This window comes from Muntiacus reevesi, chromosome 22 (genome assembly GCF_963930625.1).
Source record: "Muntiacus reevesi chromosome 22, mMunRee1.1, whole genome shotgun sequence".
NCBI lineage: Eukaryota > Metazoa > Chordata > Mammalia > Artiodactyla > Cervidae > Muntiacus > Muntiacus reevesi.
Window position 1 is genome coordinate 47,904,056 of NC_089270.1, and position 7,159 is coordinate 47,911,214.

Here is a 7,159-nt window from a genome sequence, read left to right on the forward strand (position 1 = left end):
CCGCGCCTGGGAGCCTGGGAGCCTTGGAGTCTGGGGTCCGCAGCACAATAGACCGCGCCTGGGAGCCTGGGAGCCTGGGAGGCTGGGGGCCTGGGTCCGCAGCACCCTAGCCCGCGCCTGGGAGCCTGGGAGCCTGGGGTCCGCAGCACCCTAGCAGCGCCTGGGAGCCTGGGAGCTTGGGAGCCGGGGGTCCGCAGGACCTGAGCACGCGCCTAGGAGCCTGGGAGCCTGGGGCCCTCAGCTCCCGAGCCCGCGCTTGGGAGCCTAGGGTCCGCAGCACACGAGCCCGCGCCTGGGAGCCTGGGAGCCTGGGAGCCTGGGAGGCTGGGGGCCAGGGGTCCGCAGCACCCTAGCCCGCGCCTGGGAGCCTGGGAGCTTGGGGCCCTCAGCTCCCGAGCCCGTGCCTGGGAGCCTGGGAGCCTGGGAGCCTGGGGTCCGCAGCACCCGAGCCCGCGCCTGGGAGCCTGGGAGCCTGGGAGTCTGGGGTCCGCAGCACCATAGACCGCGCCTGGGAGCCTGGGAGCCTGGGAGGCTGGGGGCATGGGGTCCGCAGCACCCTAGCCCGCGCCTGGGAGCCTGGGAGCCTGGGGTACGCAGCACCCTAGCAGCGCCTGGGAGCCTGGGAGCCTTGGAGTCTGGGGTCCGCAGCACAATAGACCGCGCCTGGGAGCCTGGGACCCTGGGAGGCTGGGGGCCTTGGGTCCGCAGCACCCTAGCTCGCGCCTGGGAGCCTGGGAGCCTGGGGTCCGCAGCACCCTAGCAGCGCCTGGGAGCCTGGGAGCCTGGGGTCCGCAGGACCTGAGCCCGCGCCTGGGAGCCTGGGAGCCTGGGAGCCTGGGAGCCTGGGATCCTGGGGCCACAGCTCCGGAACCCGCGCCTGGTTGCCTTTGAACCTGGGGGAGGCAGCTCCCGGGCCTGCACTCGAAGCCAGGGAGATGCAGCTCACGAGCCAGCGCCTGGGAGCCTGGGGTGCGCAGCACACGAGCCCGCGCCTGGGAGCCTGTGAAGCCCAGCCCCCGATCCCGCGCCTGGGAGCCTGTGAGCCTTGGGATCCCAGCTCACGTGCACGCGCCTGGGAGCCTGGGGTGCGCAGCACACGAGCACGCGCCTGGGAGCCTGTGAGCCTGCGGGCACAATCTCCCGAGAACGCACCTGTTAGCCTATGAGCCTTAGGGTCCCAGCTCACGAGCACGCGCTTGGGAGCCTGGGGCACGCATCTCACGAGCAAACGCACGGGAGGCCGGATACTGGTTTTGAGCAGCTTTCGATCTTCGCACTGGAGCCTGGGAGCCTGGTAGCCTGGGATCCTCAGCACACGAGCCTGCGCCTGGGAGCCTGGGAGCCTGGGAGCATGGGGTCGGCAGCACCCTAGCAGCGCCTGGGAGCCTGGGAGCCTGGGAGCCTGGGTTCTGGGGTCCGCAGCACCCTAGACCACGCCTGGGAGCCTGGGAGTTTGGGAGGCTGGGGGACTGGGGTCCGCAGCACCCTAGCCCGCGCCTGGGAGCCTGGGAGCTTGGGGTACGCAGCGCCCTAGCCCGCGCCTGGGAGCCTGGGAGCCTGGGAGCCTGGGGTCCGCACCACTCTACCCCGCGCCTAGGAGCCTGGGAGCCTGGGAGCCTGGGGCCCTCAGCTGCCGAGCCCGCGCCTGGGAGCCTGGGAGCCTGGGAGCCTGGGGGCCTGGGGTCCGCAGCACCGTATACCGCGCCTGGGAGCCTGGGCGCCTGGGGGCCTGGGGTCCGCAGCACCCTATCCCGCGCCTGGGAGCCTGGGAGCCTGGGAGCCTGGGAGTCTTGGGTCCGCAGCACAATAGACCGCGCCTGGGAGCCTGGGAGCCAGGGAGGCTGGTGGCCTGGGGTCCGCAGCACCCGAGCCCGCGCCTGGGAGCCTGGGAGCCTGGGGTCCGCAGCACCCTAGCAGCGCCTGGGAGCCTGGAAGCCTGGGAGCTTGGGAGCCTGGGAGCCTGGGAGCCCGGGGCCCTCAGCTCCCGAGCCCGCGCTTGGGAGCCTGGGGTCCGCAGCACACGAGCCCGCGCCTGGGAGCCTGGGAGCCTGGGAGCCTGGGAGCCTGGGAGCCTGGGGCCCTCAGCTCCCGAGCCCGCGCTTGGGAGCCTGGGGTCCGCAGCACACGAGCCCGCGCCTGGGAGCCTGGGAGCCTGGGAGCCTGGGAGGCTGCGGGCCTGGGATCCGCAGCACCTTAGCCAGCGCCTGCGAGCCTGGGAGCCTGGGGCCCTCAGCTCCCGATCCCGCGCCTTGGAGCCTGGGAGCCTGGGAGCCTGGGAGCCCGGGGTCCGCAGCACCCGAGCCCGCGCCTGGGAGCCTGGGAGCCTGGGAGCCTGGAAGTCTGGGGTCCGCAGCACCATAGACCGCGCCTGGGAGTCTGGGAGCCTGGGAGGGTGGGGGCCTGGGGTCCGCAGCACCCTAGCCCGCGCCTGGGAGCCTGGGAGCCTGGGGTCCACAGCACCCTAGCAGCGCCTGGGAGCCTGGGAGCCTGGGAGCTTGGGAGCCTGGGGTCCGCAGGACCTGAGCCCGCGCATGGGAGCCTGGGAGCCTTGGAGCCTGGGAGCCTGGGGCCCTCAGCTCCCGAGCCCGCGCTTGGGAGCCTGGGGTCCGCAGCACACGAGCCCGCGCCTGGGAGCCTGGGAGCCTGGGGACCTGGGGTCCGCAGCACCCTATCCCGCGCCTGGGAGCCTGGGAGCCTCGGAGGCTGGGGGCCTGGGGCCCTCAGCTCCCGAGCCTGGGGTCCGCAGCACACGAGCCCGCGCCTGGGAGCCTGGGAGCCTGGGAGGCTGGGGGACTGGGGTCCGCAGCACCCTAGCCCGCGCCAGGGAGCCTGGGAGCCTGGGATCCTGGGGCCGCAGCTCCGGAACCCGCGCCTGGTTGCCTTTGAACCTGGGGGAGGCAGCTCCCGGGCCTGCACTCAAAGCCAGGGAGATGCAGCTCACGAGCCAGCGCCTGGGAGCCTGGGGTGCGCAGCACACGAGCCCGCGCCTGGGAGCCTGTGAAGCCCAGCCCCCGATCCCGCGCCTGGTAGCCTGTGAGCCTTGGGTTCCCAGCTCACGTGCACGCGCCTGGGAGCCTGGGGTGCGCAGCACACGAGCACACGCCTGGGAGCCTGTGAGCCTGCGGGCACAATCTCCCGAGAACGCACCTGTTAGCCTATGAGCCTTGGGGTCCCAGCTCACGAGCACGCGCTTGGGAGCCTGGGGCACGCATCTCCCGAGCAAACGCACGGGAGGCCGGATACTGGTTTTGAGCAGCTTTCGATCTTCGCCTGGGAGCCTGGGAGCCTGGCTTCTGGGGTCCGCAGCACCCTAGACCACGCATGGGAGCCTGGGAGTTTGGGAGGCTGGGGGCCTGGGGTCCGCAGCACCCTAGCCCGCGCCTGGGAGCCTGGGAGCCTGGGGTACGCAGCACCCTAGCCCGCGCCTGGGAGCCTGGGAGCCTGGGGTCCGCAGCACCTGAGCCGGCGCCTGGGAGCCTGGGAGCCTGGGGTCCGCACCACCCTACCCCGCGCCTAGGAGCCTGGGAGCCTGGGAGCCTGGGGCCCTCAACTCCCGAGCCCGCGCCTGGGAGCATGGGAGCCTGGGAGCCTGGGGGCCTGGGGTCCGCAGCACCGTATCCCGCGCCTGGGAGCCTAGGAGGATGGGGGCCTGGGGCCCTCAGATCCCGAGCCCGCGCCTGGGAGCCTGGGAGCCTGGGAGCCTGGGGGCCTGGGGTCCGCAGCACCCTATCCCGCGCCTGGGAGCCTGGGAGCCTGGGAGCCTGGGAGCCTGGGGTCCGTAGCACAATAGACCGCGCCTGGGAGCCTGGGAGCCTGGGAGGCTGGTGGCCTGGGGTCCGCAGCACCCTAGCCCGCGCCTGGGAGCCTGGGAGCCTGGGGTCCGCAGCACCCTAGCAGCGCCTGGGAGCCTGGAAGCCTGGGAGCTTGGGAGCCTGCGGTCCGCAGGACCTGAGCACGCGCCTGGGAGCCTGGGAGCCTGGGAGCCTGGGGCCCTCAGCTCCCGAGCCAGCGCTTGGGAGCCTGGGGTCCGCAGCACACGATCCCGCGCCTGGGAGCCTGGGAGCCTGGGAGGCTGGGGGCCTGGGATCCGCAGCACGCTAGCCAGCGCCTGCGAGCCTGGGAGCCTGGGGCCCTCAGCTCCCGAGCCCGCGCCTTGGAGCCTGGGAGACTGGGAGCCTGGGAGCCTGGGGTCCGCAGTACCCGAGCCCGCGCCTGGGAGCCTGGGAGCCTGGGAGCCTGGGAGTCTGGGGTCCGCAGCACCATAGACCACGCCTGGGAGCCTGGGAGCCTGGGAGGCTGGGGGCCTGGGGTCCGCAGCACCCTAGCCCGCGCCTGGGAGCCTGGGAGCCTGGGGTCCGCAGCACCCAAGCAGCGCCTGGGAGCCTGGGAGCCTGGGAGCTTGGGAGCCTGGGGTCCGCAGGACCTGAGCCCGCGCATGGGAGCCTGGGAGCCTGGGAGCCTGGGAGTCTGGGGCCCTCAGCTCCCGAGCCCGCGCTTGGGAGCCTGGGGTCCGCAGCACACGAGCCTGAGCCTGGGAGCCTCGGAGCCTGGGGACCTGGGGTCCGCAGCACCCTATCCCGCGCCTGGGAGCCTGGGAGCCTCGGAGGCTGCGGGCCTGGGGCCCTCAGGTCCCGAGCCCGCGCTTGGGAGCCTGGGAGCCTGGCAGCCTGGGAGGCTGGGGGCCTGGGGTCCGCAGCACCCTAGCCCGCGCCTGGGAGCCTGGGAGCCTGGGGCCCTCAGCTCCCGAACCCGCGCCTGGGAGCCTGGGAGCCTGGCAGCCTGGGGTCCGCAGCACCCGAGCCCGCGCCTGGGAGCCTGGGAGCCTGGGAGCCTGGGAGTCTGGGGTCCGCAGCACCATAGACCGCGCCTGGGAGCCTTGGAGCCTGGGAGGCTGGGGGCCGGGGGTCCGCAGCACCCTAGCCCGCGCCTGGGAGCCTGGGAGCCTGGGGTACGCAGCACACTAGCAGCGCCTGGGAGCCTGGGAGCCTGGGAGTCTGGGAGTCTGGGGTCTGCAGCACAATAGACCGCCCCTGGGAGCCTGGGAGCCTGGGAACCTGGGAGGCTGGGGGCCTTGGGTCCGCAGCACCCTAGCCCGCGCCTGGGAGCCTGGGAGCCTGGGGTCCGCAGCACCCTAGCAGCGCCTGGGAACCTGGGAGCCTGGGAGCTTGGGAGCCTGGGGTCCGCAGGACCTGAGCCCGCGCCTGGGAGCCTGGGAGCCTGGGTGATTGGGAGCCTGGGGCCCTCAGCTCCCGAGCCCGCGCTCGGGAGCCTGGGGTCCGCAGCACACGAGCCCGCGCCTGGGAGCCTGGGAGCCTGGGGACCTGGGGTCCGCAGCACCCTATCCCGCGCCTGGGAGCCTGGGAGCCTCGGAGGCTGGGGGCCTGGGGCCCTCAGCTCCCGAGCCTGGGGTCCGCAGCACACGAGCCCGTGCCTGGGAGCCTGGGAGCCTGGGAGGCTGGGGGACTGGGGTCCGCAGCACCCTAGCCCGCGCCAGGGAGCCTGGGAGCCTGGGATCCTGGGGCCGCAGCTCCGGAACCCGCGCCTGGTTGCCTTTGAACCTGGGGGAGGCAGCTCCCGGGCCTGCACTCAAAGCCAGGGAGATGCAGCTCACGAGCCAGCGCCTGGGAGCCTGGGGTGCGCAGCACACGAGCCCGCGCCTGGGAGCCTGTGAAGCCCAGCCCCCGATCCCGCGCCTGGTAGCCTGTGAGCCTTGGGTTCCCAGCTCACGTGCACGCGCCTGGGAGCCTGGGGTGCGCAGCACACGAGCACACGCCTGGGAGCCTGTGAGCCTGCGGGCACAATCGACCGAGAACGCACCTGTTAGCCTATGAGCCTTGGGGTCCCAGCTCACGAGCACGCGCTTGGGAGCCTGGGGCACGCATCTCCCGAGCAAACGCACGGGAGGCCGGATACTGGTTTTGAGCAGCTTTCGATCTTCGCCTGGGAGCCTGGGAGCCTGGCTTCTGGGGTCCGCAGCACCCTAGACCACGCATGGGAGCCTGGGAGTTTGGGAGGCTGGGGGCCTGGGGTCCGCAGCACCCTAGCCCGCGCCTGGGAGCCTGGGAGCCTGGGGTACGCAGCACCCTAGCCCGCGCCTGGGAGCCTGGGAGCCTGGGGTCCGCAGCACCTGAGGCGGCGCCTGGGAGCCTGGGAGCCTGGGAGCCTGGGGTCCGCACCACACTACCCCGCGCCTAGGAGCCTGGGAGCCTGGGAGCCTGGGGCCCTCAACTCCCGAGCCCGCGCCTGGGAGCATGGGAGCCTGGGACCCTGGGGGCCTGGGGTCCGCAGCACCGTATCCCGCGCCTGGGAGCCTGGGAGGATGGGGGCCTGGGGCCCTCAGATCCCGAGCCCGCGCCTGGGAGCCTGGGAGCCTGGGAGCCTGGGGGCCTGGGGTCCGCAGCACCCTATCCCGCGCCTTGGAGCCTGGGAGCCTGGGAGCCTGGGAGCCTGGGAGTCTGGGGTCCGTAGCACAATAGACCGCGCCTGGGAGCCTGGGAGCCTGGGAGGCTGGTGGCCTGGGGTCCGCAGCACCCTAGCCCGCGCCTGGGAGCCTGGGAGCCTGGGGTCCGCAGCACCCTAGCAGCGCCTGGGAGCCTGGAAGCCTGGGAGCTTGGGAGCCTGCGGTCCGCAGGACCTGAGCAAGCGCCTGGGAGCCTGGGAGCCTGGGGCCCTCAGCTCCCGAGCCAGCGCTTGGGAGCCTGAGGTCCGCAGCACACGATCCCGCGCCTGGGAGCCTGGGAGCCTGGGAGACTGGGGGCCTGGGATCCGCAGCACCCTAGCCAGCGCCTGCGAGCCTGGGAGCCTGGGGCCCTCAGCTCCCGAGCCCGCGCCTTGGAGCCTGGGAGACTGGGAGCCTGGGAGCCTGGGGTCCGCAGTACCCGAGCCCGCGCCTGGGAGCCTGGGAGCCTGGGAGCCTGGGAGTCTGGGGTCAGCAGCACCATAGACCACGCCTGGGAGCCTGGGAGCCTGGGAGGCTGGGGGCCTGGGGTCCGCAGCACCCTAGCCCGCGCCTGGGAGCCTGGGAGCCTGGGGTCCGCAGCACCCAAGCAGCGCCTGGGAGCCTGGGAGCCTGGGAGCTTGGGAGCCTGGGGTCCGCAGGACCTGAGCCCGCGCATGGGAGCCTGGGAGCCTGGGAGCCTGGGAGCCTGGGGCCCTCAGC